Source organism: Salminus brasiliensis, chromosome 11, assembly GCF_030463535.1.
Source record: "Salminus brasiliensis chromosome 11, fSalBra1.hap2, whole genome shotgun sequence".
Classification (NCBI taxonomy): domain Eukaryota; kingdom Metazoa; phylum Chordata; class Actinopteri; order Characiformes; family Bryconidae; genus Salminus; species Salminus brasiliensis.
The window spans coordinates 31,718,232-31,745,897 of record NC_132888.1 but is presented as its reverse complement, the minus strand read 5'-3'; the positions used below and the strand labels follow the sequence as shown (position 1 = coordinate 31,745,897).

Genomic DNA, 27,666 nt, shown 5'->3' with positions numbered 1-27,666 from the left:
TTGCTTGGTTTTGAACAAATATGGTCTTAGCTATGAAATTTGAATCCTCTAGTTTGCAAGGTGCTTCTGCTTACGGCCATTCCACCCTTAGAATGCCTGATCTCGTCTGATCTCAGAAGCTACCTAGGGTTGGGCCTGGTTAGTACTTGAATGGGAGACTGTCTGGGAATACCAGGTGTTGTAAGCTTTTCCAATCCTGCAAACAATTAAAGCTTACATTTCCATGTTATTTACATCTTTTGCACAAATTTGTAGTTGAAACTCTTTTGTGTTGTAAATGTTGATGTGTTGAAATGGAATGCTTTGTGTTGTAAATGTTGATGTGTTGAAATGGAATGCTTTTGCTTGGTTTTGAACAAATATGGTCTTAGCTATGAAATTTGAATCCTCTAGTTTGGAAGGTGCTTCTGCTTACGGCCATTCCACCCTTAGAATGCCTGATCTTGTCTGATCTCAGAAGCTACCAAGGGTTGGGCCTGGTTAGTACTTGAATGGGAGACTGTCTGGGAATACCAGGTGTTGTAAGCTTTTCCAATCCTGCAAACAATTAAAGCTTACATTTCCATGTTATTTACATCTTTTGCACAAATTTGTAGTTGAAACTCTTTTGTGTTGTAAATGTTGATGTGTTGAAATGGAATGCTTTTGCTTGGTTTTGAACAAATATGGTCTTAGCTATGAAATTTGAATCCTCTAGTTTGCAAGGTGCTTCTGCTTATGGCCATTCCACCCTTAGAATGCCTGATCTCGTCTGATCTCAGGAGCTACCTAGGGTTGGGCACGGTTAGTACTTGAATGGGAGACTGTCTGGGAATACCAGGTGTTGTAAGCTTTTCCAATCCTGCAAACAATTAAAGCTTACATTTCCATGTTATTTACATCTTTTGCACAAATTTGTAGATGAAACTCTTTTGTGTTGTAAATGTTGATGTGTTGAAATGGAATGCTTTGTGTTGTAAATGTTGATGTGTTGAAATGGAATGCTTTGTGTTGTAAATGTTGATGTGTTGAAATGGAATGCTTTTGCTTGGTTTTGAACAAATATGGTCTTAGCTATGAAATTTGAATCCTCTAGTTTGCAAGGTGCTTCTGCTTACGGCCATTCCACCCGTAGAATCCCTGATCTCGTCTGATCTCAGAAGCTACCTAGGGTTGGGCCTGGTTAGTACTTGAATGGGAGACTGTCTGGGAATATCAGGTGTTGTAAGCTTTTCCAATCCTGCAAACAATTAAAGCTTACATTTCCATGTTATTTACATCTTTTGCACAAATTTGTAGTTGAAACTCTTTTGTGTTGTAAATGTTGATGTGTTGAAATGGAATGCTTTTGCTTGGTTTTGAACAAATATGGTCTTAGCTATGAAATTTGAATCCTCTAGTTTGCAAGGTGCTTCTGCTTACGGCCATTCCACCCTTAGAATGCCTGATCTCGTCTGATCTCAGAAGCTACCTAGGGTTGGGCCTGGTTAGTACTTGAATGGGAGACTGTCTGGGAATACCAGGTGTTGTAAGCTTTTCCAATCCTGCAAACAATTAAAGCTTACATTTCCATGTTATTTACATCTTTTGCACAAATTTGTAGTTGAAACTCTTTTGTGTTGTAAATGTTGATGTGTTGAAATGGAATGCTTTTGCTTGGTTTTGAACAAATATGGTCTGAGCTATAAAATTTGAATCCTCTAGTTTGCAAGGTGCTTCTGCTTACGGCCATTCCACCCTTAGAATGCCTAATCTCGTCTGATCTCAGAAGCTACCTAGGGTTGGGCCTGGTTAGTACTTGAATGGGAGACTGTCTGGGAATACCAGGTGTTGTAAGCTTTTCCAATCCTGCAAACAATTAAAGCTTACATTTCCATGTTATTTACATCTTTTGCACAAATTTGTAGTTGAAACTCTTTTGTGTTGTAAATGTTGATGTGTTGAAATGGAATGCTTTGTGTTGTAAATGTTGATGTGTTGAAATGGAATGCTTTTGCTTGGTTTTGAACAAATATGATCTTAGCTATGAAATTTGAATCCTCTAGTTTGCAAGGTGCTTCTGCTTACGGCCATTCCACCCTTAGAATGCCTGATCTCGTCTGATCTCAGAAGCTACCTAGGGTTGGGCCTGGTTAGTACTTGAATGGGAGACTGTCTGGGAATATCAGGTGTTGTAAGCTTTTCCAATCCTGCAAACAATTAAAGCTTACATTTCCATGTTATTTACATCTTTTGCACAAATTTGTAGATGAAACACTTTTGTGTTGTAAATGTTGATGTGTTGAAATGGAATTCTTTGTGTTGTAAATGTTGATGTGTTGAAATGGAATGCTTTTGCTTGGTTTTGAACAAATATGGTCTTAGCTATGAAATTTGAATCCTCTAGTTTGCAATGTGCTTCTGCTTACGGCCATTCCACCCTTAGAATGCCTGATCTCGTCTGATCTCAGAAGCTACCTAGGGTTGGGCCTGGTTAGTACTTGAATGGGAGACTGTCTGGGAATACCAGGTGTTGTAAGCTTTTCCAATCCTGCAAACAATTAAAGCTTACATTTCCATGTTATTTACATCTTTTGCACAAATTTGTAGTTGAAACTCTTTTGTGTTGTAAATGTTGATGTGTTGAAATGGAATGCTTTTGCTTGGTTTTGAACAAATATGGTCTTAGCTATGAAATTTGAATCCTCTAGGTTTGCAAGGTGCTTCTGCTTATGGCCATTCCACCCTTAGAATGCCTGATCTCGTCTGATCTCAGAAGCTACCTAGGGTTGGGCCTGGTTAGTACTTGAATGGGAGACTGTCTGGGAATATCAGGTGTTGTAAGCTTTTCCAATCCTGCAAACAATTAAAGCTTACATTTCCATGTTATTTACATCTTTTGCACAAATTTGTAGATGAAACTCTTTTGTGTTGTAAATGTTGATGTGTTGAAATGGAATTCTTTGTGTTGTAAATGTTGATGTGTTGAAATGGAATGCTTTTGCTTGGTTTTGAACAAATATGGTCTTAGCTATGAAATTTGAATCCTCTAGTTTGCAAGGTGCTTCTGCTTACGGCCATTCCACCCTTAGAATGCCTGATCTCGTCTGATCTCAGAAGCTACCTAGGGTTGGGCCTGGTTAGTACTTGAATGGGAGACTGTCTGGGAATACCAGGTGTTGTAAGCTTTTCCAATCCTGCAAACAATTAAAGCTTACTTTTCCATGTTATTTACATCTTTTGCACAAATTTGTAGATGAAACTCTTTTGTGTTGTAAATGTTGATGTGTTGAAATGGAATGCTTTGTGTTGTAAATGTTGATGTGTTGAAATGGAATGCTTTGTGTTGTAAATGTTGATGTGTTGAAATGGAATGCTTTTGCTTGGTTTTGAACAAATATGGTCTTAGCTATGAAATTTGAATCCTCTAGTTTGCAAGGTGCTTCTGCTTACGGCCATTCCACCCTTAGAATGCCTGATCTCGTCTGATCTCAGAAGCTACCTAGGGTTGGGCCTGGTTAGTACTTGAATGGGAGACTGTCTGGGAATACCAGGTGTTGTAAGCTTTTCCAATCCTGCAAACAATTAAAGCTTACATTTCCATGTTATTTACATCTTTTGCACAAATTTGTAGTTGAAACTCTTTTGTGTTGTAAATGTTGATGTGTTGAAATGAAATGCTTTGTGTTGTAAATGTTGATGTGTTGAAATGGAATGCTTTTGCTTGGTTTTGAACAAATATGGTCTTAGCTATGAAATTTGAATCCTCTAGTTTGCAAGGTGCTTCTGCTTACGGCCATTCCACCCGTAGAATCCCTGATCTCGTCTGATCTCAGAAGCTACCTAGGGTTGGGCCTGGTTAGTACTTGAATGGGAGACTGTCTGGGAATATCAGGTGTTGTAAGCTTTTCCAATCCTGCAAACAATTAAAGCTTACATTTCCATGTTATTTACATCTTTTGCACAAATTTGTAGTTGAAACTCTTTTGTGTTGTAAATGTTGATGTGTTGAAATGGAATGCTTTTGCTTGGTTTTGAACAAATATGGTCTTAGCTATGAAATTTGAATCCTCTAGTTTGCAAGGTGCTTCTGCTTACGGCCATTCCACCCTTAGAATGCCTGATCTCGTCTGATCTCAGAAGCTACCTAGGGTTGGGCCTGGTTAGTACTTGAATGGGAGACTGTCTGGGAATACCAGGTGTTGTAAGCTTTTCCAATCCTGCAAACAATTAAAGCTTACATTTCCATGTTATTTACATCTTTTGCACAAATTTGTAGTTGAAACTCTTTTGTGTTGTAAATGTTGATGTGTTGAAATGGAATGCTTTTGCTTGGTTTTGAACAAATATGGTCTGAGCTATGAAATTTGAATCCTCTAGTTTGCAAGGTGCTTCTGCTTACGGCCATTCCACCCTTAGAATGCCTAATCTCGTCTGATCTCAGAAGCTACCTAGGGTTGGGCCTGGTTAGTACTTGAATGGGAGACTGTCTGGGAATACCAGGTGTTGTAAGCTTTTCCAATCCTGCAAACAATTAAAGCTTACATTTCCATGTTATTTACATCTTTTGCACAAATTTGTAGTTGAAACTCTTTTGTGTTGTAAATGTTGATGTGTTGAAATGAAATGCTTTGTGTTGTAAATGTTGATGTGTTGAAATGGAATGCTTTTGCTTGGTTTTGAACAAATATGGTCTTAGCTATGAAATTTGAATCCTCTAGTTTGCAAGGTGCTTCTGCTTACGGCCATTCCACCCGTAGAATCCCTGATCTCGTCTGATCTCAGAAGCTACCTAGGGTTGGGCCTGGTTAGTACTTGAATGGGAGACTGTCTGGGAATATCAGGTGTTGTAAGCTTTTCCAATCCTGCAAACAATTAAAGCTTACATTTCCATGTTATTTACATCTTTTGCACAAATTTGTAGTTGAAACTCTTTTGTGTTGTAAATGTTGATGTGTTGAAATGGAATGCTTTTGCTTGGTTTTGAACAAATATGGTCTTAGCTATGAAATTTGAATCCTCTAGGTTTGCAAGGTGCTTCTGCTTACGGCCATTCCACCCTTAGAATGCCTGATCTCGTCTGATCTCAGAAGCTACCTAGGGTTGGGCCTGGTTAGTACTTGAATGGGAGACTGTCTGGGAATATCAGGTGTTGTAAGCTTTTCCAATCCTGCAAACAATTAAAGCTTACATTTCCATGTTATTTACATCTTTTGCACAAATTTGTAGATGAAACTCTTTTGTGTTGTAAATGTTGATGTGTTGAAATGGAATTCTTTGTGTTGTAAATGTTGATGTGTTGAAATGGAATGCTTTTGCTTGGTTTTGAACAAATATGGTCTTAGCTATGAAATTTGAATCCTCTAGTTTGCAAGGTGCTTCTGCTTACGGCCATTCCACCCTTAGAATGCCTGATCTCGTCTGATCTCAGAAGCTACCTAGGGTTGGGCCTGGTTAGTACTTGAATGGGAGACTGTCTGGGAATACCAGGTGTTGTAAGCTTTTCCAATCCTGCAAACAATTAAAGCTTACATTTCCATGTTATTTACATCTTTTGCACAAATTTGTAGTTGAAACTCTTTTGTGTTGTAAATGTTGATGTGTTGAAATGGAATGCTTTTGCTTGGTTTTGAACAAATATGGTCTTAGCTATGAAATTTGAATCCTCTAGGTTTGCAAGGTGCTTCTGCCTACGGCCATTCCACCCTTAGAATGCCTGATCTCGTCTGGTCTCAGAAGCTACCTAGGGTTGGGCCTGGTTAGTACTTGAATGGGAGACTGTCTGGGAATACCAGGTGTTGTAAGCTTTTCCAATCCTGCAAACAATTAAAGCTTACATTTCCATGTTATTTACATCTTTTGCACAAATTTGTAGTTGAAACTCTTTTGTGTTGTAAATGTTGATGTGTTGAAATGGAATGCTTTTGCTTGGTTTTGAACAAATATGGTCTTAGCTATGAAATTTGAATCCTCTAGTTTGCAAGGTGCTTCTGCTTACGGCCATTCCACCCTTAGAATGCCTGATCTCGTCTGATCTCAGAAGCTACCTAGGGTTGGGCCTGGTTAGTACTTGAATGGGAGACTGTCTGGGAATACCAGGTGTTGTAAGCTTTTCCAATCCTGCAAACAATTAAAGCTTACATTTCCATGTTATTTACATCTTTTGCACAAATTTGTATTTGAAACTCTTTTGTGTTGTAAATGTTGATGTGTTGAAATGGAATGCTTTTGCTTGGTTTTGAACAAATATGGTCTTAGCTATGAAATTTGAATCCTCTAGGTTTGCAAGGTGCTTCTGCCTACGGCCATTCCACCCTTAGAATGCCTGATCTCGTCTGATCTCAGAAGCTACCTAGGGTTGGGCCTGGTTAGTACTTGAATGGGAGACTGTCTGGGAATACCAGGTGTTGTAAGCTTTTCCAATCCTGCAAACAATTAAAGCTTACATTTCCATGTTATTTACATCTTTTGCACAAATTTGTAGTTGAAACTCTTTTGTGTTGTAAATGTTGATGTGTTGAAATGGAATGCTTTTGCTTGGTTTTGAACAAATATGGTCTTAGCTATGAAATTTGAATCCTCTAGTTTGCAAGGTGCTTCTGCTTAGGGCCATTCCACCCTTAGAATGCCTGATCTCGTCTGCTCTCAGAAGCTACCTAGGGTTGGGCCTGGTTAGTACTTGAATGGGAGACTGTCTTGGAATATCAGGTGTTGTAAGCTTTTCCAATCCTGCAAACAATTAAAGCTTACATTTCCATGTTATTTACATCTTTTGCACAAATTTGTAGATGAAACTCTTTTGTGTTGTAAATGTTGATGTGTTGAAATGGAATGCTTTGTGTTGTAAATGTTGATGTGTTGAAATGGAATGCTTTTGCTTGGTTTTGAACAAATATGGTCTTAGCTATGAAATTTGAATCCTCTAGTTTGCAAGGTGCTTCTGCTTACGGCCATTCCACCCTTAGAATGCCTGATCTCGTCTGATCTCAGAAGCTACCTAGGGTTGGGCCTGGTTAGTACTTGAATGGGAGACTGTCTGGGAATACCAGGTGTTGTAAGCTTTTCCAATCCTGCAAACAATTAAAGCTTACATTTCCATGTTATTTACATCTTTTGCACAAATTTGTAGATGAAACTCTTTTGTGTTGTAAATGTTGATGTGTTGAAATGGAATGCTTTGTGTTGTAAATGTTGATGTGTTGAAATGGAATGCTTTTGCTTGGTTTTGAACAAATATGATCTTAGCTATGAAATTTGAATCCTCTAGTTTGCAAGGTGCTTCTGCTTACGGCCATTCCACCCTTATAATGCCTGATCTCGTCTGATCTCAGAAGCTACCTAGGGTTGGGCCTGGTTAGTACTTGAATGGGAGACTGTCTGGGAATACCAGGTGTTGTAAGCTTTTCCAATCCTGCAAACAATTAAAGCTTACATTTCCATGTTATTTACATCTTTTGCACAAATTTGTAGTTGAAACTCTTTTGTGTTGTAAATGTTGATGTGTTGAAATGGAATGCTTTTGCTTGGTTTTGAACAAATATGGTCTTAGCTATGAAATTTGAATCCTCTAGTTTGCAAGGTGCTTCTGCTTACGGCCATTCCACCCTTAGAATGCCTGATCTCGTCTGATCTCAGAAGCTACCTAGGGTTGGGCCTGGTTAGTACTTGAATGGGAGACTGTCTGGGAATACCAGGTGTTGTAAGCTTTTCCAATCCTGCAAACAATTAAAGCTTACATTTCCATGTTATTTACATCTATTGCACAAATTTGTAGTTGAAACTCTTTTGTGTTGTAAATGTTGATGTGTTGAAATGGAATGCTTTTGCTTGGTTTTGAACAAATATGGTCTTAGCTATGAAATTTGAATCCTCTAGTTTGCAAGGGGCTTCTGCTTACAGCCATTCCACCCTTAGAATGCCTGATCTCGTCTGCTCTCAGAAGCTACCTAGGGCTGGGCCTGGTTAGTACTTGAATGGGAGACTGTCTTGGAATATCAGGTGTTGTAAGCTTTTCCAATCCTGCAAACAATTAAAGCTTACATTTCCATGTTATTTACATCTTTTGCACAAATTTGTAGATGAAACTCTTTTGTGTTGTAAATGTTGATGTGTTGAAATGGAATGCTTTGTGTTGTAAATGTTGATGTGTTGAAATGGAATGCTTTTGCTTGGTTTTGAACAAATATGGTCTTAGCTATGAAATTTGAATCCTCTAGTTTGCAAGGTGCTTCTGCTTACGGCCATTCCACCCTTAGAATGCCTGATCTCGTCTGATCTCAGAAGCTACCTAGGGTTGGGCCTGGTTAGTACTTGAATGGGAGACTGTCTGGGAATACCAGGTGTTGTAAGCTTTTCCAATCCTGCAAACAATTAAAGCTTACATTTCCATGTTATTTACATCTCTTGCACAAATTTGTAGTTGAAACTCTTTTGTGTTGTAAATGTTGATGTGTTGAAATGGAATGCTTTGTGTTGTAAATGTTGATGTGTTGAAATTGAATGCTTTTGCTTGGTTTTGAACAAATATGGTCTTAGCTATGAAATTTGAATCCTCTAGTTTGCAAGGTGCTTCTGCTTACGGCCATTCCACCCTTAGAATGCCTGATCTCGTCTGATCTCAGAAGCTAACTAGGGTTGGGCCTGGTTAGTACTTGAATGGGAGACTGTCTGGGAATACCAGGTTTTGTAAGCTTTTCCAATCCTGCAAACAATTAAAGCTTACATTTCCATGTTATTTACATCTTTTGCACAAATTTGTAGTTGAAACTCTTTTGTGTTGTAAATGTTGATGTGTTGAAATGGAATGCTTTTGCTTGGTTTTGAACAAATATGGTCTTAGCTATGAAATTTGAATCCTCTAGTTTGGAAGGTGCTTCTGCTTACGGCCATTCCACCCTTAGAATGCCTGATCTCGTCTGATCTCAGAAGCTACCTAGGGTTGGGCCTGGTTAGTACTTGAATGGGAGACTGTCTGGGAATACCAGGTGTTGTAAGCTTTTCCAATCCTGCAAACAATTAAAGCTTACATTTCCATGTTATTTACATCTTTTGCACAAATTTGTAGATGAAACTCTTTTGTGTTGTAAATGTTGATGTGTTGAAATGGAATGCTTTGTGTTGTAAATGTTGATGTGTTGAAATGGAATGCTTTTGCTTGGTTTTGAACAAATATGGTCTTAGCTATGAAATTTGAATCCTCTAGTTTGCAAGGTGCTTCTGCTTACGGCCATTCCACCCTTAGAATGCCTGATCTCGTCTGATCTCAGAAGCTACCTAGGGTTGGGCCTGGTTAGTACTTGAATGGGAGACTGTCTGGGAATACCAGGTGTTGTAAGCTTTTCCAATCCTGCAAACAATTAAAGCTTACATTTCCATGTTTTTTACATCTTTTGCACAAATTTGTAGTTGAAACTCTTTTGTGTTGTAAATGTTGATGTGTTGAAATGGAATGCTTTTGCTTGGTTTTGAACAAATATGGTCTTAGCTATGAAATTTGAATCCTCTAGTTTGCAAGGTGCTTCTGCTTACGGCCATTCCACCTTTAGAATGCCTGATCTCGTCTGATCTCAGAAGCTACCTAGGGTTGGGCCTGGTTAGTACTTGAATGGGAGACTGTCTGGGAATACCAGGTGTTGTAAGCTTTTCCAATCCTGCAAACAATTAAAGCTTACATTTCCATGTTATTTACATCTTTTGCACAAATTTGTAGATGAAACTCTTTTGTGTTGTAAATGTTGATGTGTTAAAATGGAATGCTTTGTGTTGTAAATGTTGATGTGTTGAAATGGAATGCTTTTGCTTGGTTTTGAACAAATATGGTCTTAGCTATGAAATTTGAATCCTCTAGTTTGCAAGGTGCTTCTGCTTACGGCCATTCCACCCTTAGATTGCCTGATCTTGTCTGATCTCAGAAGCTACCTAGGGTTGGGCACGGTTAGTACTTGAATTGGAGACTGTCTGGGAATACCAGGTGTTGTAAGCTTTTCCAATCCTGCAAACAATTAAAGCTTACATTTCCATGTTATTTACATCTTTTGCACAAATTTGTAGATGAAACTCTTTTGTGTTGTAAATGTTGATGTGTTGAAATGGAATGCTTTGTGTTGTAAATGTTGATGTGTTGAAATGGAATGCTTTTGCTTGGTTTTGAACAAATATGGTCTTAGCTATGAAATTTGAATCCTCTAGTTTGCAAGGTGCTTCTGCTTATGGCCATTCCACCCTTAGAATGCCTGATCTCGTCTGATCTCAGGAGCTACCTAGGGTTGGGCACGGTTAGTACTTGAATGGGAGACTGTCTGGGAATACCAGGTGTTGTAAGCTTTTCCAATCCTGCAAACAATTAAAGCTTACATTTCCATGTTATTTACATCTTTTGCACAAATTTGTAGATGAAACTCTTTTGTGTTGTAAATGTTGATGTGTTGAAATGGAATGCTTTGTGTTGTAAATGTTGATGTGTTGAAATGGAATGCTTTGTGTTGTAAATGTTGATGTGTTGAAATGGAATGCTTTTGCTTGGTTTTGAACAAATATGGTCTTAGCTATGAAATTTGAATCCTCTAGTTTGCAAGGTGCTTCTGCTTACGGCCATTCCACCCTTAGAATGCCTGATCTCGTCTGATCTCAGAAGCTACCTAGGGTTGGGCCTGGTTAGTACTTGAATGGGAGACTGTCTGGGAATACCAGGTGTTGTAAGCTTTTCCAATCCTGCAAACAATTAAAGCTTACATTTCCATGTTATTTACATCTTTTGCACAAATTTGTAGTTGAAACTCTTTTGTGTTGTAAATGTTGATGTGTTGAAATGGAATGCTTTTGCTTGGTTTTGAACAAATATGGTCTTAGCTATGAAATTTGAATCCTCTAGTTTGCAAGGTGCTTCTGCTTACGGCCATTCCACCCTTAGAATTCCTGATCTCGTCTGATCTCAGAAGCTACCTAGGGTTGGGCCTGGTTAGTACTTGAATGGGAGACTGTCTGGGAATACCAGGTGTTGTAAGCTTTTCCAACCCTGCAAACAATTAAAGCTTACATTTCCATGTTATTTACATCTTTTGCACAAATTTGTAGTTGAAACTCTTTTGTGTTGTAAATGTTGATGTGTTGAAATGGAATGCTTTTGCTTGGTTTTGAACAAATATGGTCTTAGCTATGAAATTTGAATCCTCTAGTTTGCAAGGTGCTTCTGCTTACGGCCATTCCACCCTTAGAATGCCTGATCTCGTCTGATCTCAGAAGCTACCTGGGGTTGGGCCTGGTTAGTACTTGAATGGGAGACTGTCTGGGAATACCAGGTGTTGTAAGCTTTTCCAATCCTGCAAACAATTAAAGCTTACATTTCCATGTTATTTACATCTTTTGCACAAATTTGTAGTTGAAACTCTTTTGTGTTGTAAATGTTGATGTGTTGAAATGGAATGCTTTTGCTTGGTTTTGAACAAATATGGTCTTAGCTATGAAATTTGAATCCTCTAGTTTGCAAGGTGCTTCTGCTTACGGCCATTCCACCCTTAGAATGCCTGATCTCGTCTGATCTCAGAAGCTACCTAGGGTTGGGCCTGGTTAGTACTTGAATGGGAGACTGTCTGGGAATACCAGGTGTTGTAAGCTTTTCCAATCCTGCAAACAATTAAAGCTTACATTTCCATGTTATTTACATCTTTTGCACAAATTTGTAGTTGAAACTCTTTTGTGTTGTAAATGTTGATGTGTTGAAATGGAATGCTTTTGCTTGGTTTTGAACAAATATGGTCTTAGCTATGAAATTTGAATCCTCTAGTTTGCAAGGTGCTTCTGCTTACGGCCATTCCACCCTTAGAATGCCTGATCTCGTCTGATCTCAGAAGCTACCTAGGGTTGGGCCTGGTTAGTACTTGAATGGGAGACTGTCTGGGAATACCAGGTGTTGTAAGCTTTTCCAATCCTGCAAACAATTAAAGCTTACATTTCCATGTTATTTACATCTTTTGCACAAATTTGTAGTTGAAACTCTTTTGTGTTGTAAATGTTGATGTGTTGAAATGGAATGCTTTTGCTTGGTTTTGAACAAATATGGTCTTAGCTATGAAATTTGAATCCTCTAGTTTGCAAGGTGCTTCTGCTTACGGCCATTCCACCCTTAGAATGCCTGATCTCGTCTGATCTCAGAAGCTACCTAGGGTTGGGCCTGGTTAGTACTTGAATGGGAGACTGTCTGGGAATACCAGGTGTTGTAAGCTTTTCCAATCCTGCAAACAATTAAAGCTTACATTTCCATGTTATTTACATCTTTTGCACAAATTTGTAGTTGAAACTCTTTTGTGTTGTAAATGTTGATGTGTTGAAATGGAATGCTTTTGCTTGGTTTTGAACAAATATGGTCTTAGCTATGAAATTTGAATCCTCTAGTTTGCAAGGTGCTTCTGCTTACGGCCATTCCACCCTTAGAATGCCTGATCTCGTCTGATCTCAGAAGCTACCTAGGGTTGGGCCTGGTTAGTACTTGAATGGGAGACTGTCTGGGAATACCAGGTGTTGTAAGCTTTTCCAATCCTGCAAACAATTAAAGCTTACATTTCCATGTTATTTACATCTTTTGCACAAATTTGTAGTTGAAACTCTTTTGTGTTGTAAATGTTGATGTGTTGAAATGGAATGCTTTTGCTTGGTTTTGAACAAATATGGTCTTAGCTATGAAATTTGAATCCTCTAGTTTGCAAGGTGCTTCTGCTTACGGCCATTCCACCCTTAGAATGCCTGATCTCGTCTGATCTCAGAAGCTACCTAGGGTTGGGCCTGGTTAGTACTTGAATGGGAGACTGTCTGGGAATACCAGGTGTTGTAAGCTTTTCCAATCCTGCAAACAATTAAAGCTTACATTTCCATGTTTTTTACATCTTTTGCACAAATTTGTAGTTGAAACTCTTTTGTGTTGTAAATGTTGATGTGTTGAAATGGAATGCTTTTGCTTGGTTTTGAACAAATATGGTCTTAGCTATGAAATTTGAATCCTCTAGTTTGCAAGGTGCTTCTGCTTACGGCCATTCCACCCTTAGAATGCCTGATCTCGTCTGATCTCAGAAGCTACCTAGGGTTGGGCCTGGTTAGTACTTGAATGGGAGACTGTCTGGGAATACCAGGTGTTGTAAGCTTTTCCAATCCTGCAAACAATTAAAGCTTACATTTCCATGTTATTTACATCTTTTGCACAAATTTGTAGTTGAAACTCTTTTGTGTTGTAAATGTTGATGTGTTGAAATGGAATGCTTTTGCTTGGTTTTGAACAAATATGGTCTTAGCTATGAAATTTGAATCCTCTAGGTTTGCAAGCTGCTTCTGCTTATGGCCATTCCACCCTTAGAATGCCTGATCTCGTCTGATCTCAGAAGCTACCTAGGGTTGGGCCTGGTTAGTACTTGAATGGGAGACTGTCTGGGAATATCAGGTGTTGTAAGCTTTTCCAATCCTGCAAACAATTAAAGCTTACATTTCCATGTTATTTACATCTTTTGCACAAATTTGTAGATGAAACTCTTTTGTGTTGTAAATGTTGATGTGTTGAAATGGAATTCTTTGTGTTGTAAATGTTGATGTGTTGAAATGGAATGCTTTTGCTTGGTTTTGAACAAATATGGTCTTAGCTATGAAATTTGAATCCTCTAGTTTGCAAGGTGCTTCTGCTTACGGCCATTCCACCCTTAGAATGCCTGATCTCGTCTGATCTCAGAAGCTACCTAGGGTTGGGCCTGGTTAGTACTTGAATGGGAGACTGTCTGGGAATACCAGGTGTTTTAAGCTTTTCCAATCCTGCAAACAATTAAAGCTTACATTTCCATGTTATTTACATCTTTTGCACAAATTTGTAGTTGAAACTCTTTTGTGTTGTAAATGTTGATGTGTTGAAATGGAATGCTTTTGCTTGGTTTTGAACAAATATGGTCTTAGCTATGAAATTTGAATCCTCTAGTTTGCAAGGTGCTTCTGCTTACGGCCATTCCACCCTTAGAATGCCTGATCTCGTCTGATCTCAGAAGCTACCTAGGGTTGGGCCTGGTTAGTACTTGAATGGGAGACTGTCTGGGAATATCAGGTGTTGTAAGCTTTTCCAATCCTGCAAACAATTAAAGCTTACATTTCCATGTTATTTACATCTTTTGCACAAATTTGTAGTTGAAACTCTTTTGTGTTGTAAATGTTGATGTGTTGAAATGGAATGCTTTTGCTTGGTTTTGAACAAATATGGTCTTAGCTATGAAATTTGAATCCTCTAGTTTGCAAGGTGCTTCTGCTTACGGCCATTCCACCCTTAGAATGCCTGATCTCGTCTGATCTCAGAAGCTACCTAGGGTTGGGCCTGGTTAGTACTTGAATGGGAGACTGTCTGGGAATACCAGGTGTTGTAAGCTTTTCCAATCCTGCAAACAATTAAAGCTTACATTTCCATGTTATTTACATCTTTTGCACAAATTTGTAGTTGAAACTCTTTTGTGTTGTAAATGTTGATGTGTTGAAATGGAATGCTTTTGCTTGGTTTTGAACAAATATGGTCTTAGCTATGAAATTTGAATCCTCTAGTTTGCAAGGTGCTTCTGCTTACGGCCATTCCACCCTTAGAATTCCTGATCTCGTCTGATCTCAGAAGCTACCTAGGGTTGGGCCTGGTTAGTACTTGAATGGGAGACTGTCTGGGAATACCAGGTGTTGTAAGCTTTTCCAACCCTGCAAACAATTAAAGCTTACATTTCCATGTTATTTACATCTTTTGCACAAATTTGTAGTTGAAACTCTTTTGTGTTGTAAATGTTGATGTGTTGAAATGGAATGCTTTTGCTTGGTTTTGAACAAATATGGTCTTAGCTATGAAATTTGAATCCTCTAGTTTGCAAGGTGCTTCTGCTTACGGCCATTCCACCCTTAGAATGCCTGATCTCGTCTGATCTCAGAAGCTACCTAGGGTTGGGCCTGGTTAGTACTTGAATGGGAGACTGTCTGGGAATACCAGGTGTTGTAAGCTTTTCCAATCCTGCAAACAATTAAAGCTTACATTTCCATGTTATTTACATCTTTTGCACAAATTTGTAGTTGAAACTCTTTTGTGTTGTAAATGTTGATGTGTTGAAATGGAATGCTTTTGCTTGGTTTTGAACAAATATGGTCTTAGCTATGAAATTTGAATCCTCTAGTTTGCAAGGTGCTTCTGCTTACGGCCATTCCACCCTTAGAATGCCTGATCTCGTCTGATCTCAGAAGCTACCTAGGGTTGGGCCTGGTTAGTACTTGAATGGGAGACTGTCTGGGAATACCAGGTGTTGTAAGCTTTTCCAATCCTGCAAACAATTAAAGCTTACATTTCCATGTTATTTACATCTTTTGCACAAATTTGTAGTTGAAACTCTTTTGTGTTGTAAATGTTGATGTGTTGAAATGGAATGCTTTTGCTTGGTTTTGAACAAATATGGTCTTAGCTATGAAATTTGAATCCTCTAGTTTGCAAGGTGCTTCTGCTTGCGGCCATTCCACCCTTAGAATGCCTGATCTCGTCTGATCTCAGAAGCTACCTAGGGTTGGGCCTGGTTAGTACTTGAATGGGAGACTGTCTGGGAATACCAGGTGTTGTAAGCTTTTCCAATCCTGCAAACAATTAAAGCTTACATTTCCATGTTATTTACATCTTTTGCACAAATTTGTAGTTGAAACTCTTTTGTGTTGTAAATGTTGATGTGTTGAAATGGAATGCTTTTGCTTGGTTTTGAACAAATATGGTCTTAGCTATGAAATTTGAATCCTCTAGTTTGCAAGGTGCTTCTGCTTACGGCCATTCCACCCTTAGAATGCCTGATCTCGTCTGATCTCAGAAGCTACCTAGGGTTGGGCCTGGTTAGTACTTGAATGGGAGACTGTCTGGGAATACCAGGTGTTGTAAGCTTTTCCAATCCTGCAAACAATTAAAGCTTACATTTCCATGTTATTTACATCTTTTGCACAAATTTGTAGTTGAAACTCTTTTGTGTTGTAAATGTTGATGTGTTGAAATGGAATGCTTTTGCTTGGTTTTGAACAAATATGGTCTTAGCTATGAAATTTGAATCCTCTAGGTTTGCAAGGTGCTTCTGCTTATGGCCATTCCACCCTTAGAATGCCTGATCTCGTCTGATCTCAGAAGCTACCTAGGGTTGGGCCTGGTTAGTACTTGAATGGGAGACTGTCTGGGAATATCAGGTGTTGTAAGCTTTTCCAATCCTGCAAACAATTAAAGCTTACATTTCCATGTTATTTACATCTTTTGCACAAATTTGTAGATGAAACTCTTTTGTGTTGTAAATGTTGATGTGTTGAAATGGAATTCTTTGTGTTGTAAATGTTGATGTGTTGAAATGGAATGCTTTTGCTTGGTTTTGAACAAATATGGTCTTAGCTATGAAATTTGAATCCTCTAGTTTGCAAGGTGCTTCTGCTTACGGCCATTCCACCCTTAGAATGCCTGATCTCGTCTGATCTCAGAAGCTACCTAGGGTTGGGCCTGGTTAGTACTTGAATGGGAGACTGTCTGGGAATACCAGGTGTTTTAAGCTTTTCCAATCCTGCAAACAATTAAAGCTTACATTTCCATGTTATTTACATCTTTTGCACAAATTTGTAGTTGAAACTCTTTTGTGTTGTAAATGTTGATGTGTTGAAATGGAATGCTTTTGCTTGGTTTTGAACAAATATGGTCTTAGCTATGAAATTTGAATCCTCTAGTTTGCAAGGTGCTTCTGCTTACGGCCATTCCACCCTTAGAATGCCTGATCTCGTCTGATCTCAGAAGCTACCTAGGGTTGGGCCTGGTTAGTACTTGAATGGGAGACTGTCTGGGAATATCAGGTGTTGTAAGCTTTTCCAATCCTGCAAACAATTAAAGCTTACATTTCCATGTTATTTACATCTTTTGCACAAATTTGTAGTTGAAACTCTTTTGTGTTGTAAATGTTGATGTGTTGAAATGGAATGCTTTTGCTTGGTTTTGAACAAATATGGTCTTAGCTATGAAATTTGAATCCTCTAGTTTGCAAGGTGCTTCTGCTTACGGCCATTCCACCCTTAGAATGCCTGATCTCGTCTGATCTCAGAAGCTACCTAGGGTTGGGCCTGGTTAGTACTTGAATGGGAGACTGTCTGGGAATACCAGGTGTTGTAAGCTTTTCCAATCCTGCAAACAATTAAAGCTTACATTTCCATGTTATTTACATCTTTTGCACAAATTTGTAGTTGAAACTCTTTTGTGTTGTAAATGTTGATGTGTTGAAATGGAATGCTTTTGCTTGGTTTTGAACAAATATGGTCTTAGCTATGAAATTTGAATCCTCTAGTTTGCAAGGTGCTTCTGCTTACGGCCATTCCACCCTTAGAATTCCTGATCTCGTCTGATCTCAGAAGCTACCTAGGTTTGGGCCTGGTTAGTACTTGAATGGGAGACTGTCTGGGAATACCAGGTGTTGTAAGCTTTTCCAACCCTGCAAACAATTAAAGCTTACATTTCCATGTTATTTACATCTTTTGCACAAATTTGTAGTTGAAACTCTTTTGTGTTGTAAATGTTGATGTGTTGAAATGGAATGCTTTTGCTTGGTTTTGAACAAATATGGTCTTAGCTATGAAATTTGAATCCTCTAGTTTGCAAGGTGCTTCTGCTTACGGCCATTCCACCCTTAGAATGCCTGATCTCGTCTGATCTCAGAAGCTACCTAGGGTTGGGCCTGGTTAGTACTTGAATGGGAGACTGTCTGGGAATACCAGGTGTTGTAAGCTTTTCCAATCCTGCAAACAATTAAAGCTTACATTTCCATGTTATTTACATCTTTTGCACAAATTTGTAGTTGAAACTCTTTTGTGTTGTAAATGTTGATGTGTTGAAATGGAATGCTTTTGCTTGGTTTTGAACAAATATGGTCTTAGCTATGAAATTTGAATCCTCTAGTTTGCAAGGTGCTTCTGCTTACGGCCATTCCACCCTTAGAATGCCTGATCTCGTCTGATCTCAGAAGCTACCTAGGGTTGGGCCTGGTTAGTACTTGAATGGGAGACTGTCTGGGAATACCAGGTGTTGTAAGCTTTTCCAATCCTGCAAACAATTAAAGCTTACATTTCCATGTTATTTACATCTTTTGCACAAATTTGTAGTTGAAACTCTTTTGTGTTGTAAATGTTGATGTGTTGAAATGGAATGCTTTTGCTTGGTTTTGAACAAATATGGTCTTAGCTATGAAATTTGAATCCTCTAGTTTGCAAGGTGCTTCTGCTTGCGGCCATTCCACCCTTAGAATGCCTGATCTCGTCTGATCTCAGAAGCTACCTAGGGTTGGGCCTGGTTAGTACTTGAATGGGAGACTGTCTGGGAATACCAGGTGTTGTAAGCTTTTCCAATCCTGCAAACAATTAAAGCTTACATTTCCATGTTATTTACATCTTTTGCACAAATTTGTAGTTGAAACTCTTTTGTGTTGTAAATGTTGATGTGTTGAAATGGAATGCTTTTGCTTGGTTTTGAACAAATATGGTCTTAGCTATGAAATTTGAATCCTCTAGTTTGCAAGGTGCTTCTGCTTACGGCCATTCCACCCTTAGAATGCCTGATCTCGTCTGATCTCAGAAGCTACCTAGGGTTGGGCCTGGTTAGTACTTGAATGGGAGACTGTCTGGGAATACCAGGTGTTGTAAGCTTTTCCAATCCTGCAAACAATTAAAGCTTACATTTCCATGTTATTTACATCTTTTGCACAAATTTGTAGTTGAAACTCTTTTGTGTTGTAAATGTTGATGTGTTGAAATGGAATGCTTTGTGTTGTAAATGTTGATGTGTTGAAATGGAATGCTTTTGCTTGGTTTTGAACAAATATGGTCTTAGCTATGAAATTTGAATCCTCTAGTTTGCAAGGTGCTTCTGCTTACGGCCATTCCACCCTTAGAATGCCTGATCTCGTCTGATCTCAGAAGCTACCTAGGGTTGGGCCTGGTTAGTACTTGAATGGGAGACTGTCTGGGAATACCAGGTGTTGTAAGCTTTTCCAATCCTGCAAACAATTAAAGCTTACATTTCCATGTTATTTACATCTTTTGCACAAATTTGTAGATGAAACTCTTTTGTGTTGTAAATGTTGATGTGTTGAAATGGAATGCTTTGTGTTGTAAATGTTGATGTGTTGAAATGGAATGCTTTTGCTTGGTTTTGAACAAATATGGTCTTAGCTATGAAATTTGAATCCTCTAGTTTGCAAGGTGCTTCTGCTTACGGCCATTCCACCCTTAGAATGCCTGATCTCGTCTGATCTCAGAAGCTACCTAGGGTTAGGCACAGTTAGTACTTGAATGGGAGACTGTCTGGGAATACCAGGTGTTGTAAGCTTTTCCAATCCTGCAAACAATTAAAGCTTACATTTCCATGTTATTTACATCTTTTGCACAAATTTGTAGTTGAAACTCTTTTGTGTTGTAAATGTTGTGTTGAAATGGAATGCCTTTGCTTGTTTTTGAACCAATATGGTCTTAGCTATGAAATTTGAATCCTCTAGTTTGCAAGGTGCTTCTGCTTACGGCCATTCCACCCTTAGAATGCCTGATCTCGTCTGATCTCAGAAGCTACCTTGGGTTGGGCACAGTTAGTACTTGAATGGGAGACTGTCTGGGAATACCAGGTGTTGTAAGCTTTTCCAATCCTGCAAACAATTAAAGCTTACATTTCCATGTTATTTACATCTTTTGCACAAATTTGTAGTTGAAACTCTTTTGTGTTGTAAATGTTGATGTGTTGAAATGGAATGCTTTTCTTGGTTTTGAACCAATATGGTCTTAGCTATGAAATTTGAATCCTCTAGTTTGCAAGGTGCTTCTGCTTACGGCCATTCCACCCTTAGAATGCCTGATCTCGTCTGATCTCAGAAGCTACCTAGGGTTGGGCCTGGTTAGTACTTGAATGGGAGACTGTCTGGGAATACCAGGTGTTGTAAGATTTTCCAATTCTGCCAACAATTAAAGCTTACATTTCCATGTTATTTACATCTTTTGCACAAATTTGTAGTTGAAACTCTTTTGTGTTGTAAATGTTGATGTGTTGAAATGGAATGCTTTTGCTTGGTTTTGAACAAATATGGTCTTAGCTATGAAATTTGAATCCTCTAGTTTGCTATGTGCTTCTGCTTACGGCCATTCAACCTTTAGAATGCCTGATCTCGTCTGATCTCGGAAGCTATCTAGTGTTGGGCCTGGTTCGTACTTGAATGGGAGACTGTCTGGGAATACCAGGTGTTGTAAGCTTTTCCAATCCTGCAAACAATTAAAGCTTACATTTCCATGTCATTTACATCTTTTGCACAAATTTGTAGTTGAAACTCTTTTGTGTTGTAAATGTTGATGTGTTGAAATGGAATGCTTTTGCTTGGTTTTGAACAAATATGGTCTTAGCTATGAAATTTGAATCCTCTAGTTTGCAAGGTCCTTCTGCTTACGGCCATTCCACCCTTAGAACGCCTGATGTTGTCTGATCTCAGAAGCTACCTAGGGTTGGGCCTGGTTAGTACTTGAATGGGAGACTGTCTGGGAATACCAGGTGTTGTAAGCTTTTCCAATCCTGCAAACAATTAAAGCTTACATTTCCATGTTATTTACATCTTTTGCACAAATTTGTAGTTGAAACTCTTTTGTGTTGTAAATGTTGATGTGTTGAAATGGAATGCTTTGTGTTGTAAATGTTGATGTGTTGAAATGGAATGCTTTTGCTTGGTTTTGAACAAATATGGTCTTAGCTATGAAATTTGAATCCTCTAGTTTGCAAGGTGCTTCTGCTTACGGCCATTCCACCCTTAGAATGCCTGATCTCGTCTGATCTCAGAAGCTACCTAGGGTTGGGCACAGTTAGTACTTGAATGGGAGACTGTCTGGGAATACCAGGTGTTGTAAGCTTTTCCAATCCTGCAAACAATTAAAGCTTACATTTCCATGTTATTTACATCTTTTGCACAAATTTGTAGTTGAAACTCTTTTGTGTTGTAAATATTGATGTGTTGAAATGGAATGCTTTTGCTTGGTTTTGAACAAATATGGTCTTAGCTATGAAATTTGAATCCTCTAGTTTGCTAGGTGCTTTTCCTTATGGCCGTTCCACCCTTAGAATCCCTGATCTCGTCTGATCTCAGAAGCTACCTAGGGTTGGGTCTGGTTAGTACTTGAATGGGAGACTGTCTGGGAATACCAGGTGTTGTAAGCTTTTCCAATCCTGCAAACAATTAAAGCTTACATTTCCATGTTATTTACATCTTTTGCACAAATTTGTAGTTGAAACTCTTTTGTGTTGTAAATGTTGATGTGTTGAAATGGAATGCTTTTGCTTGGTTTTGAACAAATATGGTCTTAGCTATGAAATTTGAATCCTCTAGTTTGCAAGGTGCTTCTGCTTACGGCCATTCCACCCTTAGAATGCCTGATCTCGTCTGATCTCAGAAGCTACCTAGGGTTGGGCACGGTTAGTACTTGAATGGGAGACTGTCTGGAAATACCAGGTGTTGTAAGCTTTTCCAATCCTGCAAACAATTAAAGCTTACATTTCCATGTTATTTAAATCTTTTGCACAAATTTGTAGTTGAAACTCTTTTGTGTTGTAAATGTTGATGTGTTGAAATGGAATGCTTTTGCTTGGTTTTGAATAAATATGGTCTTAGCTATGAAATTTGAATCCTCTAGTTTGCTAGGTGCTTCTGCTTACGGCCATTCCACACTCAAAATGACTGATCTAGTCTGATCTCAGAAGCTATCTAGGGTTGGGCCTGGTTAGTACTTGAATGGGAGACTGTCTGGGAATACCAGGTGTTGTAAGCTTTTCCAATCCTGCAAACAATTAAAGCTTACATTTCCATGTTATTTACATCTTTTGCACAAATTTGTAGTTGAAACTCTTTTGTGTTGTAAATGTTGTGTTGAAATGGAATGCCTTTGCTTGTTTTTGAACAAATATGGTCTTAGCTATGAAATTTGAATCCTCTAGTTTGCAAGGTGCTTCTGCTTACGGCCATTCCACCCTTAGAATGCCTGATCTCGTCTGATCTCAGAAGCTACCTAGGGTTGGGCACAGTTAGTACTTGAATGGGAGACTGTCTGGGAATACCAGGTGTTGTAAGCTTTTCCAATCCTGCAAACAATTAAAGCTTACATTTCCATGTTATTTAAATCTTTTGCACAAATTTGTAGTTGAAACTCTTTTGTGTTGTAAATGTTGATGTGTTGAAATGGAATGCTTTTGCTTGGTTTTGAATAAATATCGTCTTAGCTATGAAATTTGAATCCTCTAGTTTGCTAGGTGCTTCTGCTTACGGCCATTCCACCCTTAGAATGCCTGATCTCGTCTGATCACAGAAGCTACCTAGGGTTGGGCACAGTTAGTACTTGAATGGGAGACTGTCTGGGAATACCAGGTGTTGTAAGCTTTTCCAATCCTGCAAACAATTAAAGCTTACATTTCCATGTTATTTACATCTTTTGCACAAATTTGTAGTTGAAACTCTTTTGTGTTGAAAATGTTGATGTGTTGAAATTGAATGCTTTTGCTTGGTTTTGAACAAATATGGTCTTAGCTATGAAATTTGAATCCTCTAGTTTGCAAGGTGCTGCTCCTTGCGGCCATTCCACCCTTAGAATGCCTGATCTCGTCTGATCTCAGAAGCTACCTAGGGTTGGGCCTGGTTAGTACTTGAATGGGAGACTGTCTGGGAATACCAGGTGTTGTAAGATTTTCCAATTCTGCAAACAATTAAAGCTTACATTTCCATGTTATTTACATCTTTTGCACAAATTTGTAGTTGAAACTCTTATGTGTTGTAAATGTTGATGTGTTGAAATGGAATGCTTTTGCTTGGTTTTGAACAAATATGGTCTTAGCTATGAAATTTGAATCCTCTAGTTTGCTATGTGCTTCTGCTTACGGCCATTCAACCTTTAGAATGCCTGATCTCGTCTGATCTCGGAAGCTATCTAGTGTTGGGCCTGGTTCGTACTTGAATGGGAGACTGTCTGGGAATACCAGGTGTTGTAAGCTTTTCCAATCCTGCAAACAGTTAAAGCTTACATTTCCATGTTATTTACATCTTTTGCACAAATTTGTAGTTGAAACTCTTTTGTGTTGTAAATGTTTATGTGTTGAAATGGAATGCTTTTGCTTGGTTTCGAACAAATATGGTCTTATCTATGAAATTTGAATCCTCTAGTTTGCAAGGTTCTTCTGCTTACGGCCATTCCACCCTTAGAACGCCTGATGTTGTCTGATCTCAGAAGCTACCTAGGGTTGGGCCTGGTTAGTACTTGAATGGGAGACTGTCTGGGAATACCAGGTGTTGTAAGCTTTTCCAATCCTGCAAACAATTAAAGCTTACATTTCCATGTTATTTACATCTTTTGCACAAATTTGTAGTTGAAACTCTTTTGTGTTGTAAATGTTGATGTGTTGAAATGGAATGCTTTGTGTTGTAAATGTTGATGTGTTGAAATGGAATGCTTTTGCTTGGTTTTGAACAAATATGGTCTTAGCTATGAAATTTGAATCCTCTAGTTTGCAAGATGCTTCTGCTTACGGCCATTCCACCCTTAGAATGCCTGATCTTGTCTGATCTCAGAAGCTACCTAGGGTTGGGCCTGGTTAGTACTTGAATTGGAGACTGTCTGGGAATACCAGGTGTTGTAAGCTCTTCCAATCCTGCAAACAATTAAAGCTTACATTTCCATGTTATTTACATCTTTTGCACAAATTTGTAGTTGAAACTCTTTTGTGTTGTAAATGTTGATGTGTTGAAATGGAATGCTTTTGCTTGGTTTTGAACAAATATGGTCTTAGCTATGAAATTTGAATCCTCTAGTTTGCAAGGTGCTTCTGCTTACGGCCATTCCACCCTTAGAATGCCTGATCTCGTCTGATCTCAGAAGCTACCTAGGGTTGGGCACAGTTAGTACTTGAATGGGAGACTGTCTGGGAATACCAGGTGTTGTAAGCTTTTCCAATCCTGCAAACAATTAAAGCTTACATTTCCATGTTATTTACATCTTTTGCACAAATTTGTAGTTGAAACTCTTTTGTGTTGTAAATGTTGTGTTGAAATGGAATGCCTTTGCTTGTTTTTGAACCAATATGGTCTTAGCTATGAAATTTGAATCCTCTAGTTTGCAAGGTGCTTCTGCTTACGGCCATTCCACCCTTAGAATGCCTGATCTCGTCTGATCTCAGAAGCTACCTAGGGTTGGGCACAGTTAGTACTTGAATGGGAGACTGTCTGGGAATACCAGGTGTTGTAAGCTTTTCCAATCCTGCAAACAATTAAAGCTTACATTTCCATGTTATTTACATCTTTTGCACAAATTTGTAGTTGAAACTCTTTTGTGTTGTAAATATTGATGTGTTGAAATGGAATGTTTTTGCTTGGTTTTGAACAAATATGGTCTTAGCTATGAAATTTGAATCCTCTAGTTTGCTAGGTGCTTCTGCTTACGGCCATTCCACACTCAGAATGCCTGATCTCGTCTGATCTCAGAAGATACCTAGGGTTGGGCCAGGTTAGTACTTGAATTGGAGACTGTCTGGGAATACCAGGTGTTGTAAGCTTTTCCAATCCTGCAAACAATTAAAGCTTACATTTCCATGTTATTTACATCTTTTGCACAAATTTGTAGTTGAAACTCTTTTGTGTTGTAAATATTGATGTGTTGAAATGGAATGCTTTTGCTTGGTTTTGAACAAATATGGTCTTAGCTATGAAATTTGAATCCTCTAGTTTGCTAGGTGCTTCTCCTTATGGCCGTTCCACCCTTAGAATCCCTGATCTTGTCTGATCTCAGAAGCTACCTAGGGTTGGGTCTGGTTAGTACTTGAATGGGAGACTGTCTGGGAATACCAGGTGTTGTAAGCTTTTCCAATCCTGCAAACAATTAAAGCTTACATTTCCATGTTAGTTACATCTTTTGCACAAATTTGTAGTTGAAACTCTTTTGTGTTGTAAATGTTGATGTGTTGAAATGGAATGGTTTTGCTTGGTTTTGAACAAATATGGTCTTAGCTATGAAATTTGAATCCTCTAGTTTGCAAGGTGCTTCTGCTTACGGCCATTCCACCCTTAGAATGCCTGATCTCGTCTGATCTCAGAAGCTACCTAGGGTTGGGCACGGTTAGTACTTGAATGGGAGACTGTCTGGAAATACCAGGTGTTGTAAGCTTTTCCAATCCTGCAAACAATTAAAGCTTACATTTCCATGTTATTTACATCTTTTGCACAAATTTGTAGTTGAAACTCTTTTGTGTTGTAAATGTTGTGTTGAAATGGAATGCCTTTGCTTGTTTTTGAACCAATATGGTCTTAGCTATGAAATTTGAATCCTCTAGTTTGCAAGGTGCTTCTGCTTACGGCCATTCCACCCTTAGAATGCCTGATCTCGTCTGATCTCAGAAGCTACCTAGGGTTGGGCACAGTTAGTACTAGAATGGGAGACTGTCTGGGAGACTGTCTGGGAATACCAGGTGTTGTAAGCTTTTCCAATCCTGCAAACAATTAAAGCTTACATTTCCATGTTATTTAAATCTTTTGCACAAATTTGTAGTTGAAACTCTTTTGTGTTGTAAATGTTGATGTGTTGAAATGGAATGCTTTTGCTTGGTTTTGAACAAATATGGTCTTAGCTATGAAATTTGAATCCTCTAGTTTGCAAGGTGCTTCTGCTTACGGCCATTCCACCCTTAGAATGCCTGATCTCGTCTGATCTCAGAAGCTACCTAGGGTTGGGCCTGGTTAGTACTTGAATGGGAGACTGTCTGGGAATACCAGGTGTTGTAAGCTTTTCCAATCCTGCAAACAATTAAAGCTTACATTTCCATGTTATTTACATCTTTTGCACAAATTTGTAGTTGAAACTCTTTTGTGTTGTAAATGTTGATGTGTTGAAATGGAATGCTTTTGCTTGGTTTTGAACAAATATGGTCTTAGCTATGAAATTTGAATCCTCTAGTTTGCAAGGTGCTTCTGCTTACGGCCATTCCACCCTTAGAATTCCTGATCTCGTCTGATCTCAGAAGCTACCTAGGGTTGGGCCTGGTTAGTACTTGAATGGGAGACTGTCTGGGAATACCAGGTGTTGTAAGCTTTTCCAATCCTGCAAACAATTAAAGCTTACATTTCCATGTTATTTAAATCTTTTGCACAAATTTGTAGTTGAAACTCTTTTGTGTTGTAAATGTTGATGTGTTGAAATGGAATGCTTTTGCTTGGTTTTGAACAAATATGGTCTTAGCTATGAAATTTGAATCCTCTAGTTTGCAAGGTGCTTCTGCTTACGGCCATTCCACCCATAGAATGCCTGATCTCGTCTGATCTCAGAAGCTACCTAGGGTTGGGCCTGGTTAGTACTTGAATGGGAGACTGTCTGGGAATACCAGGTGTTGTAAGCTTTTCCAATCCTGCAAACAATTAAAGCTTACATTTCCATGTTATTTACATCTTTTGCACAAATTTGTAGTTGAAACTCTTTTGTGTTGTAAATGTTGATGTGTTGAAATGGAATGCTTTTGCTTGGTTTTGAACAAATATGGTCTTAGCTATGAAATTTGAATCCTCTAGTTTGCAAGGTGCTTCTGCTTACGGCCATTCCACCCTTAGAATGCCTGATCTCGTCTGATCTCAGAAGCTACCTAGGGTTGGGCCTGGTTAGTACTTGAATGGGAGACTGTCTGGGAATACCAGGTGTTGTAAGCTTTTCCAATCCTGCAAACAATTAAAGCTTACATTTCCATGTTATTTACATCTTTTGCACAAATTTGTAGTTGAAACTCTTTTGTGTTGTAAATGTTGATGTGTTGAAATGGAATGCTTTTGCTTGGTTTTGAACAAATATGGTCTTAGCTATGAAATTTGAATCCTCTAGTTTGCAAGGTGCTTCTGCTTACGGCCATTCCACCCTTAGAATTCCTGATCTCGTCTGATCTCAGAAGCTACCTAGGGTTGGGCCTGGTTAGTACTTGAATGGGAGACTGTCTGGGAATACCAGGTGTTGTAAGCTTTTCCAATCCTGCAAACAATTAAAGCTTACATTTCCATGTTATTTACATCTTTTGCACAAATTTGTAGTTGAAACTCTTTTGTGTTGTAAATGTTGATGTGTTGAAATGGAATGCTTTTGCTTGGTTTTGAACAAATATGGTCTTAGTTATGAAATTTGAATCCTCTAGTTTGCAAGGTGCTTCTGCTTACGGCCATTCCACCCTTAGAATGCCTGATCTCGTCTGATCTCAGAAGCTACCTAGGGTTGGGCCTAGTTAGTACTTGAATGGGAGACTGTCTGGGAATACCAGGTGTTGTAAGCTTTTCCAATCCTGCAAACAATTAAAGCTTACATTTCCATGTTATTTACATCTTTTGCACAAATTTGTAGTTGAAACTCTTTTGTGTTGTAAATGTTGATGTGTTGAAATGGAATGCTTTTGCTTGGTTTTGAACAAATATGGTCTTAGCTATGAAATTTGAATCCTCTAGTTTGCAAGGTGCTTCTGCTTACGGCCATTCCACCCTTAGAATGCCTGATCTCGTCTGATCTCAGAAGCTACCTAGGGTTGGGCCTGGTTAGTACTTGAATGGGAGACTGTCTGGGAATATCAGGTGTTGTAAGCTTTTCCAATCCTGCAAACAATTAAAGCTTACATTTCCATGTTATTTACATCTTTTGCACAAATTT

The 27,666-nt window shown here is 38.7% G+C and overlaps 87 pseudogenes; all 87 read left to right on the top strand.

The window, feature by feature from the left end:
- Positions 1 to 68: 68 nt before the first annotated feature.
- LOC140569042 (5S ribosomal RNA) lies at positions 69 to 187 on the top strand (annotated as a pseudogene).
- Positions 188 to 409: 222 nt separating this feature from the next.
- Positions 410 to 528, top strand: LOC140570867 (5S ribosomal RNA; annotated as a pseudogene).
- A 185-nt stretch (positions 529 to 713) lies between these two features.
- Positions 714 to 832, top strand: LOC140567223 (5S ribosomal RNA; annotated as a pseudogene).
- A 259-nt stretch (positions 833 to 1,091) lies between these two features.
- LOC140566113 (5S ribosomal RNA) lies at positions 1,092 to 1,210 on the top strand (annotated as a pseudogene).
- Positions 1,211 to 1,395: 185 nt separating this feature from the next.
- On the top strand, positions 1,396 to 1,514 carry LOC140569041 (5S ribosomal RNA; annotated as a pseudogene).
- Positions 1,515 to 1,699: 185 nt separating this feature from the next.
- On the top strand, positions 1,700 to 1,818 carry LOC140572714 (5S ribosomal RNA; annotated as a pseudogene).
- A 222-nt stretch (positions 1,819 to 2,040) lies between these two features.
- Positions 2,041 to 2,159, top strand: LOC140570642 (5S ribosomal RNA; annotated as a pseudogene).
- Positions 2,160 to 2,381: 222 nt separating this feature from the next.
- Positions 2,382 to 2,500, top strand: LOC140569038 (5S ribosomal RNA; annotated as a pseudogene).
- A 186-nt stretch (positions 2,501 to 2,686) lies between these two features.
- LOC140571694 (5S ribosomal RNA) lies at positions 2,687 to 2,805 on the top strand (annotated as a pseudogene).
- A 222-nt stretch (positions 2,806 to 3,027) lies between these two features.
- LOC140569037 (5S ribosomal RNA) lies at positions 3,028 to 3,146 on the top strand (annotated as a pseudogene).
- A 259-nt stretch (positions 3,147 to 3,405) lies between these two features.
- LOC140569036 (5S ribosomal RNA) lies at positions 3,406 to 3,524 on the top strand (annotated as a pseudogene).
- Positions 3,525 to 3,746: 222 nt separating this feature from the next.
- On the top strand, positions 3,747 to 3,865 carry LOC140566111 (5S ribosomal RNA; annotated as a pseudogene).
- Positions 3,866 to 4,050: 185 nt separating this feature from the next.
- LOC140569035 (5S ribosomal RNA) lies at positions 4,051 to 4,169 on the top strand (annotated as a pseudogene).
- A 185-nt stretch (positions 4,170 to 4,354) lies between these two features.
- Positions 4,355 to 4,473, top strand: LOC140572713 (5S ribosomal RNA; annotated as a pseudogene).
- A 222-nt stretch (positions 4,474 to 4,695) lies between these two features.
- On the top strand, positions 4,696 to 4,814 carry LOC140566110 (5S ribosomal RNA; annotated as a pseudogene).
- Positions 4,815 to 5,000: 186 nt separating this feature from the next.
- On the top strand, positions 5,001 to 5,119 carry LOC140570641 (5S ribosomal RNA; annotated as a pseudogene).
- A 222-nt stretch (positions 5,120 to 5,341) lies between these two features.
- On the top strand, positions 5,342 to 5,460 carry LOC140569034 (5S ribosomal RNA; annotated as a pseudogene).
- A 186-nt stretch (positions 5,461 to 5,646) lies between these two features.
- LOC140573361 (5S ribosomal RNA) lies at positions 5,647 to 5,765 on the top strand (annotated as a pseudogene).
- A 185-nt stretch (positions 5,766 to 5,950) lies between these two features.
- On the top strand, positions 5,951 to 6,069 carry LOC140569033 (5S ribosomal RNA; annotated as a pseudogene).
- A 186-nt stretch (positions 6,070 to 6,255) lies between these two features.
- LOC140571845 (5S ribosomal RNA) lies at positions 6,256 to 6,374 on the top strand (annotated as a pseudogene).
- A 185-nt stretch (positions 6,375 to 6,559) lies between these two features.
- On the top strand, positions 6,560 to 6,678 carry LOC140567705 (5S ribosomal RNA; annotated as a pseudogene).
- Positions 6,679 to 6,900: 222 nt separating this feature from the next.
- LOC140569032 (5S ribosomal RNA) lies at positions 6,901 to 7,019 on the top strand (annotated as a pseudogene).
- A 222-nt stretch (positions 7,020 to 7,241) lies between these two features.
- LOC140573073 (5S ribosomal RNA) lies at positions 7,242 to 7,360 on the top strand (annotated as a pseudogene).
- A 185-nt stretch (positions 7,361 to 7,545) lies between these two features.
- Positions 7,546 to 7,664, top strand: LOC140569031 (5S ribosomal RNA; annotated as a pseudogene).
- Positions 7,665 to 7,849: 185 nt separating this feature from the next.
- LOC140567173 (5S ribosomal RNA) lies at positions 7,850 to 7,968 on the top strand (annotated as a pseudogene).
- A 222-nt stretch (positions 7,969 to 8,190) lies between these two features.
- Positions 8,191 to 8,309, top strand: LOC140569030 (5S ribosomal RNA; annotated as a pseudogene).
- Positions 8,310 to 8,531: 222 nt separating this feature from the next.
- LOC140566701 (5S ribosomal RNA) lies at positions 8,532 to 8,650 on the top strand (annotated as a pseudogene).
- A 185-nt stretch (positions 8,651 to 8,835) lies between these two features.
- On the top strand, positions 8,836 to 8,954 carry LOC140569029 (5S ribosomal RNA; annotated as a pseudogene).
- A 222-nt stretch (positions 8,955 to 9,176) lies between these two features.
- Positions 9,177 to 9,295, top strand: LOC140569027 (5S ribosomal RNA; annotated as a pseudogene).
- A 185-nt stretch (positions 9,296 to 9,480) lies between these two features.
- Positions 9,481 to 9,599, top strand: LOC140570534 (5S ribosomal RNA; annotated as a pseudogene).
- A 222-nt stretch (positions 9,600 to 9,821) lies between these two features.
- On the top strand, positions 9,822 to 9,940 carry LOC140567990 (5S ribosomal RNA; annotated as a pseudogene).
- A 222-nt stretch (positions 9,941 to 10,162) lies between these two features.
- Positions 10,163 to 10,281, top strand: LOC140567222 (5S ribosomal RNA; annotated as a pseudogene).
- A 259-nt stretch (positions 10,282 to 10,540) lies between these two features.
- Positions 10,541 to 10,659, top strand: LOC140569026 (5S ribosomal RNA; annotated as a pseudogene).
- Positions 10,660 to 10,844: 185 nt separating this feature from the next.
- Positions 10,845 to 10,963, top strand: LOC140569960 (5S ribosomal RNA; annotated as a pseudogene).
- A 185-nt stretch (positions 10,964 to 11,148) lies between these two features.
- Positions 11,149 to 11,267, top strand: LOC140570339 (5S ribosomal RNA; annotated as a pseudogene).
- Positions 11,268 to 11,452: 185 nt separating this feature from the next.
- On the top strand, positions 11,453 to 11,571 carry LOC140569025 (5S ribosomal RNA; annotated as a pseudogene).
- A 185-nt stretch (positions 11,572 to 11,756) lies between these two features.
- LOC140569024 (5S ribosomal RNA) lies at positions 11,757 to 11,875 on the top strand (annotated as a pseudogene).
- Positions 11,876 to 12,060: 185 nt separating this feature from the next.
- On the top strand, positions 12,061 to 12,179 carry LOC140569022 (5S ribosomal RNA; annotated as a pseudogene).
- Positions 12,180 to 12,364: 185 nt separating this feature from the next.
- LOC140569021 (5S ribosomal RNA) lies at positions 12,365 to 12,483 on the top strand (annotated as a pseudogene).
- Positions 12,484 to 12,668: 185 nt separating this feature from the next.
- Positions 12,669 to 12,787, top strand: LOC140569020 (5S ribosomal RNA; annotated as a pseudogene).
- Positions 12,788 to 12,972: 185 nt separating this feature from the next.
- On the top strand, positions 12,973 to 13,091 carry LOC140569019 (5S ribosomal RNA; annotated as a pseudogene).
- Positions 13,092 to 13,277: 186 nt separating this feature from the next.
- LOC140571693 (5S ribosomal RNA) lies at positions 13,278 to 13,396 on the top strand (annotated as a pseudogene).
- A 222-nt stretch (positions 13,397 to 13,618) lies between these two features.
- On the top strand, positions 13,619 to 13,737 carry LOC140572802 (5S ribosomal RNA; annotated as a pseudogene).
- A 185-nt stretch (positions 13,738 to 13,922) lies between these two features.
- LOC140570639 (5S ribosomal RNA) lies at positions 13,923 to 14,041 on the top strand (annotated as a pseudogene).
- Positions 14,042 to 14,226: 185 nt separating this feature from the next.
- On the top strand, positions 14,227 to 14,345 carry LOC140569018 (5S ribosomal RNA; annotated as a pseudogene).
- Positions 14,346 to 14,530: 185 nt separating this feature from the next.
- LOC140569958 (5S ribosomal RNA) lies at positions 14,531 to 14,649 on the top strand (annotated as a pseudogene).
- Positions 14,650 to 14,834: 185 nt separating this feature from the next.
- On the top strand, positions 14,835 to 14,953 carry LOC140569017 (5S ribosomal RNA; annotated as a pseudogene).
- Positions 14,954 to 15,138: 185 nt separating this feature from the next.
- Positions 15,139 to 15,257, top strand: LOC140569015 (5S ribosomal RNA; annotated as a pseudogene).
- Positions 15,258 to 15,442: 185 nt separating this feature from the next.
- On the top strand, positions 15,443 to 15,561 carry LOC140570923 (5S ribosomal RNA; annotated as a pseudogene).
- Positions 15,562 to 15,746: 185 nt separating this feature from the next.
- Positions 15,747 to 15,865, top strand: LOC140569014 (5S ribosomal RNA; annotated as a pseudogene).
- Positions 15,866 to 16,051: 186 nt separating this feature from the next.
- Positions 16,052 to 16,170, top strand: LOC140571692 (5S ribosomal RNA; annotated as a pseudogene).
- A 222-nt stretch (positions 16,171 to 16,392) lies between these two features.
- On the top strand, positions 16,393 to 16,511 carry LOC140572801 (5S ribosomal RNA; annotated as a pseudogene).
- Positions 16,512 to 16,696: 185 nt separating this feature from the next.
- On the top strand, positions 16,697 to 16,815 carry LOC140570638 (5S ribosomal RNA; annotated as a pseudogene).
- A 185-nt stretch (positions 16,816 to 17,000) lies between these two features.
- On the top strand, positions 17,001 to 17,119 carry LOC140569013 (5S ribosomal RNA; annotated as a pseudogene).
- Positions 17,120 to 17,304: 185 nt separating this feature from the next.
- Positions 17,305 to 17,423, top strand: LOC140572526 (5S ribosomal RNA; annotated as a pseudogene).
- A 185-nt stretch (positions 17,424 to 17,608) lies between these two features.
- Positions 17,609 to 17,727, top strand: LOC140569012 (5S ribosomal RNA; annotated as a pseudogene).
- Positions 17,728 to 17,912: 185 nt separating this feature from the next.
- Positions 17,913 to 18,031, top strand: LOC140569011 (5S ribosomal RNA; annotated as a pseudogene).
- A 185-nt stretch (positions 18,032 to 18,216) lies between these two features.
- Positions 18,217 to 18,335, top strand: LOC140570922 (5S ribosomal RNA; annotated as a pseudogene).
- A 185-nt stretch (positions 18,336 to 18,520) lies between these two features.
- LOC140569010 (5S ribosomal RNA) lies at positions 18,521 to 18,639 on the top strand (annotated as a pseudogene).
- A 222-nt stretch (positions 18,640 to 18,861) lies between these two features.
- Positions 18,862 to 18,980, top strand: LOC140569009 (5S ribosomal RNA; annotated as a pseudogene).
- Positions 18,981 to 19,202: 222 nt separating this feature from the next.
- Positions 19,203 to 19,321, top strand: LOC140568007 (5S ribosomal RNA; annotated as a pseudogene).
- Positions 19,322 to 19,503: 182 nt separating this feature from the next.
- LOC140567805 (5S ribosomal RNA) lies at positions 19,504 to 19,622 on the top strand (annotated as a pseudogene).
- Positions 19,623 to 19,806: 184 nt separating this feature from the next.
- On the top strand, positions 19,807 to 19,925 carry LOC140571903 (5S ribosomal RNA; annotated as a pseudogene).
- Positions 19,926 to 20,110: 185 nt separating this feature from the next.
- LOC140568374 (5S ribosomal RNA) lies at positions 20,111 to 20,229 on the top strand (annotated as a pseudogene).
- Positions 20,230 to 20,414: 185 nt separating this feature from the next.
- Positions 20,415 to 20,533, top strand: LOC140567033 (5S ribosomal RNA; annotated as a pseudogene).
- A 222-nt stretch (positions 20,534 to 20,755) lies between these two features.
- LOC140567099 (5S ribosomal RNA) lies at positions 20,756 to 20,874 on the top strand (annotated as a pseudogene).
- Positions 20,875 to 21,059: 185 nt separating this feature from the next.
- Positions 21,060 to 21,178, top strand: LOC140567873 (5S ribosomal RNA; annotated as a pseudogene).
- Positions 21,179 to 21,363: 185 nt separating this feature from the next.
- LOC140567074 (5S ribosomal RNA) lies at positions 21,364 to 21,482 on the top strand (annotated as a pseudogene).
- A 185-nt stretch (positions 21,483 to 21,667) lies between these two features.
- LOC140567660 (5S ribosomal RNA) lies at positions 21,668 to 21,786 on the top strand (annotated as a pseudogene).
- A 182-nt stretch (positions 21,787 to 21,968) lies between these two features.
- Positions 21,969 to 22,087, top strand: LOC140567097 (5S ribosomal RNA; annotated as a pseudogene).
- Positions 22,088 to 22,272: 185 nt separating this feature from the next.
- On the top strand, positions 22,273 to 22,391 carry LOC140568212 (5S ribosomal RNA; annotated as a pseudogene).
- A 185-nt stretch (positions 22,392 to 22,576) lies between these two features.
- LOC140572705 (5S ribosomal RNA) lies at positions 22,577 to 22,695 on the top strand (annotated as a pseudogene).
- A 185-nt stretch (positions 22,696 to 22,880) lies between these two features.
- LOC140568373 (5S ribosomal RNA) lies at positions 22,881 to 22,999 on the top strand (annotated as a pseudogene).
- Positions 23,000 to 23,184: 185 nt separating this feature from the next.
- LOC140567032 (5S ribosomal RNA) lies at positions 23,185 to 23,303 on the top strand (annotated as a pseudogene).
- Positions 23,304 to 23,525: 222 nt separating this feature from the next.
- LOC140573390 (5S ribosomal RNA) lies at positions 23,526 to 23,644 on the top strand (annotated as a pseudogene).
- A 185-nt stretch (positions 23,645 to 23,829) lies between these two features.
- LOC140567096 (5S ribosomal RNA) lies at positions 23,830 to 23,948 on the top strand (annotated as a pseudogene).
- A 182-nt stretch (positions 23,949 to 24,130) lies between these two features.
- On the top strand, positions 24,131 to 24,249 carry LOC140567095 (5S ribosomal RNA; annotated as a pseudogene).
- A 185-nt stretch (positions 24,250 to 24,434) lies between these two features.
- LOC140566553 (5S ribosomal RNA) lies at positions 24,435 to 24,553 on the top strand (annotated as a pseudogene).
- Positions 24,554 to 24,738: 185 nt separating this feature from the next.
- LOC140568381 (5S ribosomal RNA) lies at positions 24,739 to 24,857 on the top strand (annotated as a pseudogene).
- Positions 24,858 to 25,042: 185 nt separating this feature from the next.
- On the top strand, positions 25,043 to 25,161 carry LOC140567073 (5S ribosomal RNA; annotated as a pseudogene).
- Positions 25,162 to 25,659: 498 nt separating this feature from the next.
- On the top strand, positions 25,660 to 25,778 carry LOC140569008 (5S ribosomal RNA; annotated as a pseudogene).
- A 185-nt stretch (positions 25,779 to 25,963) lies between these two features.
- Positions 25,964 to 26,082, top strand: LOC140569957 (5S ribosomal RNA; annotated as a pseudogene).
- Positions 26,083 to 26,267: 185 nt separating this feature from the next.
- Positions 26,268 to 26,386, top strand: LOC140571950 (5S ribosomal RNA; annotated as a pseudogene).
- Positions 26,387 to 26,571: 185 nt separating this feature from the next.
- Positions 26,572 to 26,690, top strand: LOC140569006 (5S ribosomal RNA; annotated as a pseudogene).
- Positions 26,691 to 26,875: 185 nt separating this feature from the next.
- LOC140569956 (5S ribosomal RNA) lies at positions 26,876 to 26,994 on the top strand (annotated as a pseudogene).
- Positions 26,995 to 27,179: 185 nt separating this feature from the next.
- On the top strand, positions 27,180 to 27,298 carry LOC140572106 (5S ribosomal RNA; annotated as a pseudogene).
- Positions 27,299 to 27,483: 185 nt separating this feature from the next.
- LOC140570637 (5S ribosomal RNA) lies at positions 27,484 to 27,602 on the top strand (annotated as a pseudogene).
- The last annotated feature ends 64 nt before the right edge of the window (positions 27,603 to 27,666 follow it).